Genomic DNA, 15462 nt, shown 5'->3' with positions numbered 1-15462 from the left:
CTTGGCTGCTGGTTGAACCGGCTCTCCTGGAAGGAATGGCTTTTAGAGCCCTGCTTTGGGAGTAGGGGGAGCCTATGTACAACAGTTGTTGGACAAAGTCGTATTAGGAGAGATTGTAGTGTTTTCAGACTCATGAAACCACAAGCTTCTCAGGAGATCTGAACCCAAGCTGGAAATCATTCCACTCCTTTCCTTTCAGCGAGCAGTGACGGAGGGAACAGTGAACAATAATAAAGACCAGTTGTTTTGATCTCTGTCCCCACTGAGTGAGCATCTACATAAAAGAAACTACAAAGGTCCTGGGGATTGCCCATGATTTTGTTTTCAGTCCATCTCCAAGCAAAAGGTGTGATGGAATTGATTTGGCTTGAAGTACTGGCTATGAGAATCTGCTGGCGACTTCCAAATGTCACCATCTGGACCAAATCATTTCTTTCTATATCTCTGCAGGTGCTATTTTCCAAGGTGACTACCTCTGCTTCAGTTAGAGAGGAGGTGGATCCTAAAAATAGGACTAATTTAGCTATTATTAATTCAGTCTTACTGGAAGCAACATTCTATTAAATGCTTCATGGGGCATACAAATGACAGGAGACAGCGTGAGATAGCATATGTTAATCTTCTTTGATGAAGAGAACATCCATGCTTGGGCTCTGGTGGGGTTCTGTTGCTAAAATAAATATCACTGAAGTAAATCATCTATGTTTATCAGAGTTTCCTCTTTCCTAGAAACTCTACCTCACCTGTAGCATAACCCCACTGAATGTCAGGAACGGAAAACACTCAGTGTATCAGAATCCTTGTTTTAGTGTTGCTTTGTGAATCTAGAGAATATTGGAACTTTTTCTGAGTTTTTTTTTCATTTGACTATTACTAAGCACTCACTAGGTAGACAATACTGAGAAGTGGTCAGAGATAGACACAAAACTGGCAAACAGCTACATGCTAGAGGCTCACATCTGTAATTCTAACTACTCAGGAGGCCAAATTCTGAGGATTGCAATTTGAAGCCAGCCCCAGCAGGTGTATGGTAAGTAGTTACTTCTCATGCTATGGCAGATGTTTGAAAGACAAAAACCAGAAGGCATAACTTCTGCCTGCTTTCAAGAGATTCCTTCCTTCCTTCCTTCTTTCCTTCCTTCCTTCCTTCCTCCCTCCCTCCCTCTCTCTCTCTCCTTTCTTTCTTTCTTTCCTTTCTTTCTTTCCTTTCTTTCTTTTCTTTCTTTCTTTCTTTCTTTCTTTCTTTCTTTCTTTCTTTCTTTCTTTCTTTCTTTCTTTCTTTCTTTCTCTCTCTCTCTCTCTCTCTCTCTCTCTCTCTCTCTTTCTTTCTTTCTTTCTTTCTTTCTTTCTTTCTTTCTTTCTTTCTTTCTTTCTTTCTTTTTTCTTTCTGTTTTTTGCCAGTCAAGGGGCCTGAGCTCTGGGCCTGGGTGCTGTCCCTCAGCTCTTCAGCTCAAGACTAGCACTCTACCACTTGAGCCACAGCGCCACTTCTGGCTTTTTCTGCTTATGTGGTGCTGAGGAATCAAACCCAGGGCCTCATGCATGCAAGGCAAACGCTCTACCACTGAGCCACCTTCCCAGCCCCCTTTCTTTATTTATTAATCAGATTTAGGGCTTCTATTCAGGGTCTGAGTGCTCTCCCTGAAATTTTTTGCCTGTCCAAGCTAGCTTTGAACAGCAATAGTCAGATCTCAGTCTCTTGAATAGCTAGGATTACAGAGATGAGCCACTGGTACCCAGCTTGGATTTTCCTTTTTTTTTAAACTATAGAGATAGAAAGGTAAATAGTTAACAGTTGTGCCACATGCTCAGAACTATGGAACTATGATTGGTGTGAGGAAGGTTTCTCAGGGAAATAGCAGTTGGTTTGTTTCAGACATAAATAAATGTGATTTCAGGGTTAGAAGAGACAGGCAGATGCCACAGGGCAGGCAGGGAGGTACATTTATGGACACAATATTACCCCAGTATAAATGGAAGGTTATCACATTAATGATAATAGATTAATCAGTTTCTTTTAGGTATTTATGGAGAAGACTTTTCAGGGGCTCGTATATAGATTAATCAGTTTCTTTTAGGTATTTATGGAGAAGACTTTTCAGGGGGCTCGTTCAACCACTGGCACCAAGATTTAAAATAATCACAAATATCATTACCACCACTACTGCCATTACACCATTGTCACCTCTACCACTGTGATGTCCATTAATACAATCATAACATTACCACCCCAAATGAAGTAATTCATTTTCCTCACTGTAATTTTGACACCCATCTCTATCATCATCATCACCATCACCAACACTAACCGACAATCAGCACTGTTACCACAGCCATTGGTACTTGATCTCATCACCAACTACAGCCACTACTATTATCACTACTGTGAACCATCACCAACATCACTACTGTGGCCTCAACACCACCACCACTGCCATTATCACAGCAGGGCTACCACCTCCTCTCGAAAAGTTTTCTGAGAAAATTCTAAGCATCTAATGGCTGTCCACACCCTAAGTAAGAGCTCTCAGACCAAATGAGTGATGTTGAAATGAATGGAGGGAAGAGTAATGGTAGCCATTATTGTCTGTCACTAAAAGGCCAATTTGGTTAAAAAAACAGAATTCTTTTTTTTTTCTCCGATTGTGGTGCTTGAACTCTGGGCCTGGGTGCTGTCCCTCAGCTCTTCAGCTCAAAGTAAGTGCTCTATACCACTTGAGCCGCAGTGCCACTTCCAGTTTTCTCGGGATTAATTACAGATAAGAGTCTAATGGACTTTCCTGCCTGGGCTGGTTTTGAACCATAATCCTCAGATTTCAACCTCCTGAGTAGCTAGGATTATAAGCGTGAGCCACCAGCACCTGGCCTAAACGGAATTCTTTAAAAAGAGAATTCTTTACAAAGTTCACAAAGAAAAACTAAAGTTTAAACACACCCTTCACCAAGAATAATGGACACTATTATCTTTATTTAATATAGGTTACCACATAGATTCTTCAGTCTGTGGAAAGCTATTTAAAGTTTATTCCTTAGAGGACTAGAGAGCTAAGATAGCACATTACTCACCTGTGATGAGAATCCTGTATCACTCTAGACTTGGCAAAGATGAGATGTTCTGGTACTCACCTCTGATGATGACCCTGTTTTATTCCAGAATTTAGACTTTGCAATTGAGGCTGAGTATAAGAATAAGGCAACCAATAAGAAGTCATCGATTTGTGGTTTAAAGCATCTCATTTTTTCCATCAATTCTTCTATTCTACTCTACCAGGGCAAAGTTGAGAATGGAGGAAAAAGTCAAATAGAAGAAATATATTTTTCAAAGTATATTTAAAAAGTATATACCTTTTTACGTGGTTGAATTGAGGACATTGTATGTTAGATTAAATTTGGGGTAACTTTTCTAGGAGTGAAGGAATTACACAATTTGGGTGGAAAAAAATCCCAAGCACAGGGAGGTATAGGAAGAAAAGTGATTGAGTTGACATGATTGGTTCTTTCCCTCTTTTCCATTATGATTGTTTGGACATTTCTTCAGCTGTGTTTTTATCTGTTAGGACTCACTTAATGTTACTGAAGAGTCATCTTTTAAATGAGAGCCTTGTCACACTCATGGGCGAATGTGTGAATAGATCTTTAGGACATCATACCTCAGTCGCTCCCTTGGGGCTTGTCACCCACTGGAAATAATAATGAGTACGTGGTGACACTACAGGAGGGTCACATATAATAGTTATCTGCTCCTGATCCAATGTGACACAAGGGACAGATTGCCAAACCAAGCTTTGGATGAGGAGGGACATGGTCAGAAAAATGAGGCTAGTATTAAATATAATCTATTCTTTTACTTAAAGGATAGAGAAAATTTGATGGAGGCTATGAAGTTCAGAAAGTGTGCAAAGTGTGCAAAGGTAAAAGGAAGATAGAAGAGTTGTAGCTTGTGCTGGGAATTGCTGAAGAGATCATTAGGGAAACATAGAGATAGATAAATACTAGTCTCCAATGGTATATATAAAGCATCATCTGAGAAAGAAACTAAGCATTGAGAAAATATTATGTATTAGCAGTCTGTCTCTTCAACCTTGTGAACTGAAAATTAAAATAAGATTTTATGAAGCATTTGGATCCACTTAACATAAAACACTTGCATTTCATGTGAGTATATACAGTAAAACCACTAGTGAAGATTTCCATGTCTGGTTTTAGAGCAAAGTCTATGAAGGCATTAAATCTATAGTTATCCTAAGGTTTGGACCCAAGGAAAGGACCAGAGGGAGTTGCCATAAGAATACAGAGCAACAATAGAGCTGTAATTATATTTTGGTGGATTTGTGTTTTGTGGGTATTCCTGTTTTGTGTCCTCTGCTCTAGGGATTCAGATCCATTAAATACATGTGAAATAAAGGATAGACATTTGTATTGAGTTTCAGAGATCTATTAGAAAGTAGCTACGGAATCTAGATTGGGACATATTTTATTCTTGTGAAACCATAAAAGTTATGGCCTGGAAAGACAGGTAGAATATTGCTGGCAGAAAGTAATTATAGCACTTCATACTGGTGAAGCGAGATCCTAACTAGTGATTCCTGACTATCCTCTTTTTAAAAACATATTTATTTATTTTATTATTATTTTTTAATAAAATGATCCTTGGGGCTGGGACAGTGGTAGAGCACTTGCCTTGTATGCATGAGGCCCTGGGTTCGAGTCCTCAGCACCATATAAGCAGAAAAAACCAGAAGTGGAGCTATGGCTTAAATGGTAGAGTGCTAGCCTTGAGCTGAAGAGCTGAGGGACGGAGTTCAGGTCCCACAACCAACAACAATAATTATCTTTAAGTAGTTGCACAGAAGGGTTTCAATTCAACATGTCAGTTTGTGAGTGCAATGCCTCTTGGTGGATGTCCCTCTTTAGACATGCTATTATTTGTCCTAAAGTGAACTATAACTTCTATCTATCTATCTATCTATCTATCTATCTATCTATCTATCTATCTATCTATCTATCTATCTATCTATCTATCTATCTATCTATCTATCTATCTATCTATCTATCTATCCTCTTTCTTAAAACAGTCTTGCCTTGAAAGAACCAAAATTCTCTGAATGTATTTAACTGCCTAAGGGAATGCCTTTGAAAGCCCAAGTATTAGCTTTAACATATGTAAGTTCACTGGAACAACAACTTCAAATCCCAGAAGTTTTCTTTTCAAGTTGCCAAAATAAGGTTAAAAATCCATAAAATTTCTCTAGGACTCTGCTTCTTTCCCTCCCCTTCTCTATTTTTATGACTACACAGTGAAATAAAAATGTACATGGTATTTTTTAGGTCAGGTTGTTCATCCACACAGTGTATTCAGGGGTCTATAAAGTTCATAAGCTTTTTGTGTAATGTAAGAAGGCAAAGGTCAGCCATGTTGGGCTCAAATGAAAGTTGTTAACTGGTTTTATTTTCTTAATACAACTTTTTTTTTCTCTTCTGAAACAAAATGAGAATTCCAATTGGCTTTTAAAACTCAGATTAAAAGCAGGACAGTCACTTTGAAAATCTAGTTGTTTCTTTCTTCTTGACATGTAAACTAAAATATTCTGTCAGTTATTTTTAAAACAGTGGTAATAAAAAATCAGTCTTGGCTGTGTGGCAGTATTTAAGGCAATTCATGTCAAAAACAAGTCAAGAAAAAAATAGCACACAAGCAGTTCATCCTTGTTTCAGCTGTGACTGAGTTTGTTTCTGTGAGTTGTTATTTGGAAATTTAATTCTCAGTAGATGTTTATATAAAATTTAACATGAATCTTTTGTACCAATCACTGTGCTACATACATGCCCCATGTATATTATAGTATTGTAATAATATTATGAAAGCATGATTGGGTATATTTTATTTATTGTATCAAATAGTTTTAATAAGTTGCCTTGGAGTTAAAAACAAATTAGTGATAGATTTAGGATTTGCGCTAGCTTTAAGATGTATACAGTGCTCCTATTGCTCTGATATCATTCACTTTGATATAATTATTATCACATTTCAGGGACAAATAGTGGCACATTTTCTGAAGTTTAACACAGAAAATTGTGCTGTCATGTGTTAGTATTGCCAGTAATAAAATCTGATTCAGAGGGTATGGAATAAAAATGTTGAAGATTTTTTTTCTACTTATCCAATGTAACCAGAAGGAAGCTGGGTGCTGGTAGCATGCACTGGTGCTCCTAGTTATTTGAGAGACTGAGAAAAGGAGGATCAAATTCCCAGGTCAACCTGGACAGAAAGGTCCCTAAGATCTCTCATGGAAGAAAGCTGAACACAATGGTGCACACCTGTTATCTTAGCAATTAGGCGAGTAATGGCTCAGGTGCACCAGGAAGGAAACAAGGTCTTAGTCTAAAAACAACCAGCAGATAAACAGAATTGGTGCTTAGCAGTTGAGCATCAGTCTAGAGCTCCAGGTTCTTTTTTTTTTTTTTTTAAATTTTATTTTATTTTATTTGAGAACATACTGTACAGAGGGGTTACAATTACATGGGCAGGATAATGCATACATTTCTTACCAAGCATTGCAGCCTCCTCCTTTGTTTACCCTTCACCTCCCTTCCCAGCCATACCCCCCCTCCCCCCCCACCGACATTGTAAAGCTGGTTTTGACATGACATTTTGTACTTCTCATTGTTGCAACAGGTCCACCTGAATCCTTAAATGACTTGTTTGTCCAAATCTCCTCCACATGTTATACTGACATCAAATATAGTGAAAGCGGGGGTTACACTGTGGGGGAGGGACATACAAAGCAACAAAGAAATAATCTTATAAATGCGTTAGAAACACATGCATGAAAGAAACAAAAACATTAAAATACATATTTGAGGTTTCGTTTTCCTAACATCACATTATCTGACTTTTTCCGCTTGACTCATACCTATACTAGATATTGCAAATAAGGGAAACCATGGGACCTATGTTTCTTTGGGCCTGGCTTACTTCACTTAATATAATTTTTTCCAAGCCTTTCCATTTCCTAACAAATGGGGAAATGTCATTCTTTCTGATGGAGGCATAGAATTCCATTGTGTATATATACCACATCTTCTTGATCCATTCATCTACTGAGGGGCATCTGGGTTGGTTCCATGTCTTAGCTATGGTAAATAATGCTGCAATAAACATAGTTGTGCTGGTAGCTTTAGTGTGGCCTTGTTTGTGATCATTTGGGTAAATGCCCAAAAGTGGGATTGCTGGGTCATTGGGGAGCTCTATGTGGAGTCTTTTGAGGAACCTCCATACTGCTTTCCAAAGTGGTTGAACAAGTTTACATTCCCACCAACAATTAAGTAAGGTTCCTTTCTGTCCACATCCCCTCCAGCATCTGTTGTTGTTAGAGTTCTTGATTTTTGCTGTTCTAACTGGAGTGAGGTGATATCTCAATGTTGTTTTGATTTGCATTTCTTTTATGGCTAGGGATGTTGAACATTTCTTCATGTGTCTATTGGCCATCCTTCTTTCTTCTTCAGAGAAGCTTCTCTTTAAGTCTTTCGCCCACTTACTTATTGGGCAGTTGTTTCTTTGAGGATTTGTTGTTGGGTGGTTTAATTTTTTGAGTTCCAAGTATATTTTAGATATGAGACCCTTGTCCGTTGTATGGCTAGTAAAGATCTTCTCCCAGTCCGTGGGCTTTCTATTGATCTTGCTAGCTATGTCATTTGCCCTGCAGAAGCTCTGCAACCTTATACAATCCCATTTGTCCAGCCTTTCTTTGATTTGTTGTGTTTCTGGGTCTCTATTCAGAAAATTTCGGCCTGAGCCGAGGAGACCCAGGGTTTCTCCTATTCCATCCTGTAATGTTTTCAGAGTGTCTGCTTTGAGTTCAAGGTCTTTGATCCATTTGGAGTTGATTCTGGTGCAGGGTGATATATAAGGATCTAGCTTTAGTTTTCTACATGTAGTTAACCAGTTTTGCCAGCACCATTTACTGAAGAGGCTGTCTGTCTTCCATTCTATTGTTTTAGCTCCCTTATCGAAGATTAGATGGCTATAGGTCTGTAGGTTCATTTCTGGGTTTTCAATTCTATTCCATTGGTCCTGAGGTCTGTTCTTATGCCAATACCAAGCTGTTTTGATTACTATGGCTTTATAGTAGAGTTTGAAATTTGGTATTGATATTCCTCCAGCAGTGTTCTTTCCGTTGAGGAGCGTTTTTGCTATTCGGGTAGAGCTCCAGGTTCTAAGTTCAAGACCCAGTATGGCCAAAAAAATTGCTTTGGTCCTAGGGAACTATCCATCACATTCAACTTTTCAAAGAATTAATTATTTTCTTCTTTGTGCTTTTAAATTCAAACCATGTTCTTTATATTCAAGAACAGAAAATTTGAAAAGTGATTTTTATACTATAATCTAATTATTTTTAAGGTGTGTGTGAAGAGAATGTAGGCAAAGGAGAAGGTAGAGCATTATACTTTCTGCCACCCTGTGGGGTAGGGAACTGGGGAAGGGTAAGAGTTCAGATTGTGCATTGAGATACATCCAGCCATTGTGGCTGTTTGGCAAGATCATCTTGGAAAAGTATCCATGAGATCTACTGAAATCAATCTTATTTTTAACAGAGCTGCGATAGTGGATGCAATGTAGTTGCTTTATCTAAAGTTAGGTATGTCAAAAAACAAAGACAATTCTTTATAAAGATTTTCTTTATTCAGAAAACTTCCTTAATGTTGATTATCTCTTTGATTGTAAATGGCCTAGTGACTTTAGTTGTTCATTCAATAATCATACTTTGAATGAGGGACAAATAAGGTCAAGAGAAAATTTTATTAATGTGGTTAGTGCTTGTAATTCCAGCATTTAGGAAGCTGAAGTAGGAGGATTATGAGTTCGAGGGCATCTTGGGCTCCACAGTAAGATCCTGTCCACAAAATTCTTCTCCTTGTAAGAGCTTGTAATAGTTCACAGAAAGCACTCTCTGTCTGTGTTTCTCTCTGGCTCTGTCTCTCAATCTCTCTCTCCCCTGCACTTGTCTCTCTCCATACATATACAAAACACTGAGTAGAAGAAAGAGTATCTTTGCTAGAGGCCAGAGAATATTGCGTAGAGGTGAACTCTCAGATAAACCAACAGTTTTCCTGTATTAATAAACATTATCAGGTATTAGGGCAGACAATTTCAACACCAGGGCTCCAAGAAGGAGAATCTCAACATGGTGGCTGTACCTCAATCAAATTTCATTCATCCACAGAATTCACATTTAACCGGAGCAACTGTTTGCCTCTCTAAACTGGCCTGAGAAGTCCTCTTGTCTCTCAAAACTTTCAGGCCCATCTCAGTCTCATTTCCCCACACCCCTGCAGACATCAGGCAGTAATCATTTTAAAAAGCTTTCCCAAAGCCTTTAGGGATAATGGCTTTTAAAACCAGAGCATAACCAGCAACTTAAAAGCTAGTCTGTTTTGTTATACAGCTTTCTTGTTGGAGATTTCCAAATGTGTCTTCCCTTTTGCTTTCCAGGGAGAGAACAGATGCAATGGGTTTCATTTTTTTTATTCTAAAGCCTCGGTAAAGTCCTAACCTTTCATCTTGTGTCCAGCTGTCCTGGGCAAGCTAGGAAAGTGTGCTGTGTTCAGATTTGCTGAAGAGTGGAATTCTCTGAGCCCAGGATGTAGGGAGGATCAGGACTCTCAATATGGAACTCCAACACAACATTCGTCGTGTGGAAGTGGTTGTAGGGTGAACAACTTGGTCCAGCCTGCTTGGGATTGGCCCAGTTTCTTTCTTTGCTTTTTAGTTGATGACTAAGAAACCCATACCAGCCATTTTAAAGAACTCCTACAAGTTTTTAAACAGTGAAATCTAACAATGTGTGTGTATATGTGTGTGATTGTTACATTGTGTTCCTATAAAGCAACTGCCCTAGTTTCAATACAGAAACTGCTGTAGCTGTGTCCCAAGAAGGTTGATTTATTATTAAGTATGTGGATACAGAACGTATTTATTGTGAATTGTGGTGTGTGTGTGTGTGTGTGTGTGAGTGTGTGTGTGTGTGTGTGTGTGTGTGCGTGTGCGTGACTTGAATTCAGGGCTTATGCTCTTACTTGGCTTTTATCCTGTTCAAAGCTAGTGCTCTATTACTTAAGCCACACTTTTACTTCTGACTTTTTGGTGATGAATTTGGGAAAAGAGCAGAAAAGCAGAGGACTTTTCTGCTTGGGCTGGCTTTGAACTGCAATCCTCAGATCTCAGCCCCTCTTGAGTAGTTACACTTGTAGGCATGAGCCACCAAATGTAAGTTGAAATTTTTATTGAGAAGTATATTGTTATACATGTTACAAAAAAGTAATACTTTATTCTTTATCCAGTAATAGCATTATTGCAAGATTGTATATTATTTACATATATATGTAATATCTATACTGACATGACCTATTGATGTTACTGAAATTTCATCAGTGTCATTTGAATCTGTGTGGATGTGTGTGCAGGTATAATTCTGTGGAATTTTATCACCTGTGTAGGTCCACATATAGAAGTGTTCTATTACCATCATTATCACCAGTTTCCCTTCAGTAACCACACACACTTCCTCTTCATCTTGTATAGTCCCTCCTCTTCCTACCACTACTTATTCTACCTAAAACCTTGGTGATTAATAATCTGTTCTCCTTTTTCTAAAATATGCATCTATATGTATGTTTGTATTGTTCATAAAATTATTTTCTATCGGATTTGAGCGATACAAGAGTGTCAGGTATGTTTATTAAAAATAGTACTTGGGTAATTGGAGGTACATAATCACTCTTATTAAATACTTTTCTTGAGATAATTGTTTCTGCTATTTTTTCTTATTTCTTTCCTAAAACAACAACCAGTGACTCTAAAACATGTGCGCTTCATATTTGCCCATTGAGATTCATTGTCTGAGTTGATACCAGTCTGTTCCAGGATGACAAAATGACAAACTGTTCTTTTTCATGAAGATCATTTAAGAAGATGAATCACTGCCAATCTCCAGACACCCATTTTTAAATGACTGCAACACAGAAACACACACACACACACACACACACACACACACACACACACACACACACAATCTGTGGGAGGGTAAGCGAGGAGACATGTGCAGAAGGCAGTTCACACCACAAGCCTGACTCTGACTCTTGGAAATGCACAGTTGGGCCCTGGCAGGCATCTGTAAGCTTGGATTTGAGGCGAATTTCCATCATTTCCTCCTGAGAGTGGCTCACTGTGCCAGAAACGCTTGTACACACACTCCATGGTTTATGTGGAATACCTGCTTTTCTTTTGGGAGTCTGGAATCTGTGCATGTGCCAGGCAAAGGGTGCCTTCCTGACTAGCCCCCAGTAAAAACCTAAGCTCTGGGTTTCTAGCAAGTTTCCCTAGATGTTTTATACTCGCTGCTGGGAGAGTTAAGCATATCCTGTATGATTCCAGTGGGAAAGGAATCTGGAAACCCATGCCCATTTTCCACTGGACTTTGTACCATATGCCTTTCTTTTTGATTATTTTATTTGCATCCTTTTCTTTGAAATAAATCCTAACCGTGAATATGACTACATGCTGAGTTCTGTGAGCCTTTCTAGCAAATCACCAACCCTGTAGCTAGTCTTGGAGGTCCCTCAATGCACCTTGCAATTATGAGGCAGTGGTAATGTAAACTCTGAAACTTAAGGACTAACTTAAGGAACCCAAATGCAGTGTCTTATATTTCCAAATTATCATGAACAGTGAGAGTAGATCTGGAAGGGAAGAAAGTAAAACCATACAAACAATTTAAGCATGCCCTAAGTAAAATAGTTGAAAATGAAATAAAGTGATAGCTCGCTGAATAGCTAACGTCTAGAATATTTAAAATATTTACCATGTGTGTGATTTTGCTTGTGCTCATGAGGCATACCTTAAATCACTGTAATATATTGGGATATAGTGTGACAAGAAAAAAATAAAAGAACCAAACAGAGAACTCTACACCTTCTACTAACCATAGGAAAACTTCCAACAGTCAGGAAATGTGAGCTGGAATGGTTAAGATAAGAATTTCAGTGAAACAAAATAGTACTCATCCTTCCTTGGACTTAGTATAAAGAAACTGAAGAGTCTTCTTAATACAATTCCCCAGACATGAATCCATCTTTCCACGGCAGATTTAAGTGACTGAAGATCTTACACTTGACACTTTTGGGTGGATCTTGGCAGCAGCTGAGAAATATAGCCTTGGCTTCCAGAACTTTGAGTGGGAGCGGAGGGGGGGGTGGGTCCTCCCTTTGTTTTATAAAATATCTTTCTGCTGTGAAGGCTCTCCCAGCTCAAACATCATAATCTTTACACAAACATGAAAATCTATCTTTTCCTTTATTGTGCAGTTCAGACATCTCCAAATTCCAATGTCCATGTACTCACTCCTCTCATTTTTACCACCCATTTTCTACCTACCCCAGGGAAGACATATCCTGTGTTTCCTACAGTGTTATCTAATGACAATACTTGAACCTTCTTTCTTGCTTTCTTCCCCATTTCCATCCATCCATTTTTTCCCCCCAAATGACCAATTCTAGGTGATTTGGATCAAAGTAGCCCAGGACATCAAGTGCATATGGATTCCTATGTTTAGGTATGAATGGTTATTAGGTAACACCCAAAGGCTATTTTATGATTGCATGGCCACTTAAAACAGGACCACATGGGAGAAACTAAAGAAGTAGCAAATGATGGAACTGAAAAGAATATGGGATTAAGACTGTAGATGTATGGAAGCAGAATTCTTGACTTCAATTTTTCATCCCTTTTATGTATTTGTGTTTGACTTTGGAAGACTTAGTGAATGTCTGAACCTTGGTTTCCTTATCTGTACAATATAAAACAAGTTAGTTGAGATACGTAAACTACATTCAACACCAATAGATTCCATATAAATATAACAACTACCAATTTTTCACCCAAAATAGTATGCATTCAAGATAGAAAGGTACTTGATCAATAATTATATGCTAGGACAAATGTACTCATTACCTAACTTATGTACCTGTAACCCCTCTGTACACTATTTTTATAATAAAAACAAAAAAATTATTCTAGGATTATGGGTATAATGTAAGTGGTACACTACTATTATTTTAAATATTACTGAAATGAAAACTTTGCTCATAAGACATGAATGTCATAGCTCAAAGGTAGCATGGACAGAAAAATCTTTGAGATTCCATCTCCAACTAATCATCAAAATGTAACAATAAAAGTCTGGCTCAAGTGGTAGAGTACCAGCCATAAACTAACGAAGCTAAGTGAGAACATGAAGAGCTGAGTTCAAGCTCTAGTACCAAAACAAACAAAAAGGGTCCGGGTGCATGGCTCAAATGACAAATCATTTGTCTACCAAGCATGAGGCCCTGAATTTAAACCCCAGCATCACATACACATAATTATGGGATATGAGATGGAAAAATGTGATTACACTCCTATAATAAGACTTAGGAAAAATAAAGTCACTTAGGCCACATAGTGAACTGCCAGTCTATGAAATCAGGAACATAGGCTTACTGAGGACTTGCATAGCCATTCACAAGCCTATGTAGCTACAGGAACCAAAACACGGAGGGCAGGTGAAAATAAATTAGACTCACAACTGGATAGTTACTATTAACAGCAAAGTAGCCGTGAGGCAGCTCAATTTGCCAGGAATTCTGGCTTTGCTGCCTTTTGTGAGGGAGGATATCCTTTACCCACATTTATTTATTTATTTATCTATTTATTTATTTATTTATTTATTTTCTGTTTATGTGGCACTGAGGAATCAAACCCAGGGCCTCATCCATGCAAGGCAAGCACTCTACCACTGAGCCACCTTCCCAGCCAAACACACAATTATTTTAAAACTGTGTTAGTCATGTTTCTATCACTAAAACAAATTCCTGAGATAGTCAACTTGTATGAAAGATTCATTCTGTAAGATTTCAACCTATGATTCATTGGCCCTGTGGCTTTGGGCCCATGATTCAACAGTCCATTATAATGGAAGCCTGGATCAGGACAAAACCACTTACTTCATAGCCAGGAAAAGAAAAGAAGATAATGGAGTGAAGGTCTTACTGTAACCTTCAAGGGAATCCAGATCCAGCAATGCCATAAAGACCTAACATTAAGACCCGCCTCTTAAAGCAATAGTACCATAGGCTGAACACTAAGCTTTGAACACTTGAGCCTTTGGGAGGCATTTCAGACCTTTAGCAAGCCACCAAATGATCAAAGATGACTCAAGTGATCAAACATGTCACTGGAGAAAATATTGTTTCATTGACTGTAGTCTAATCCCAGATGTCATTTATATCTTCTCATCTGATTATTATTTGACAGTGGCAAATAATTCTCTCTTTTCCATCGAGCCCTCTCCTCTAGTTTATAGACCTTTCCTTGGCACTTGAGAAAAGGAGGAGAAACTTTTCTTCGGTGGCATAATTCCTCAAAATATAGTTACTTTCAAAAAAACAGGGTGATGGATGGTAATGAGGGAAGTCAATCGTCTTAGAATTGAAGGAAGAATTGCCAAGTATATCAAAGATTCTTAATCAAGATGTGGTCTCAGCTCTACTACAAAAAGTCTGGGTGATCAGAGTTATAAAGTCCTTTATGTTTCCTTCTCTCTTTACTTTCAAGAGACAATCTACAGAATAAAACAAAACAAAACCAATGACAAAGAGAAGGTTTAATCTCTGATAACATTTGAAGTTGAGTAAATGTCAGATGAAGAGGTTGAGCTTTAGAAGATAATGGAGGAAAAATAACTATGAAATTCAAAATCCAAAGATTAACAAAGCCACTAATTGAGATATTCAAAAGTCTAAGATTCATTTATTATCATTTCTTACATTGAACTTCTAATATTAAGTAGATCATTCATGATGACACAAATTCAGTTTTATTTCAAGGCAAATGGTGCCCCATTCTAAGGAACCACAGAAATTAAAAGTGTGATGAACCAGAGGTCATGACCTCCTACATGTACCTGAGCTTAATACTGCTTGTGTCATTACCATGTGCAGATGTATGATTAAGTTTTTCCTTTTTTTCAAGTATTTTTGCTTTTGATCCTCAGAATGACTCTATGAAGTAGGTATAGGGAATTTTACTTGCTTGCTCTTGGTTTTACTGCTAGTAAGTGAAGGATCAAAAGTTCAAACTCCAGAGCTCACATCCATAACTCTTATTCATTTCTGTCCTTGGCACCAGTACCAGAAAGGGGTTTTATTCTGAACACATATCTAAGATTAATGCTAAATGCTTAGAGATTTAATATGTGGCATAACAAACGCATTTAAAGGCAAGATGCCACAGAATGTTTTTTTTTCTTTTGGTATTGATTCACAGTTCTAAAGTAGATTTAAAGTAACGTGTGTGTGTGTGTGTGTGTGTGTGTGTGTGTGTGTGTGTGTGTGTGTGTGTGTGTGTGTGTTTATGAGCATTTA

Source organism: Dipodomys spectabilis, unplaced genomic scaffold (genome assembly GCF_019054845.1).
Source record: "Dipodomys spectabilis isolate Male_0828 unplaced genomic scaffold, ASM1905484v1 ptg000297l, whole genome shotgun sequence".
NCBI lineage: Eukaryota > Metazoa > Chordata > Mammalia > Rodentia > Heteromyidae > Dipodomys > Dipodomys spectabilis.
Note: the sequence above shows the minus strand (reverse complement) of the source record.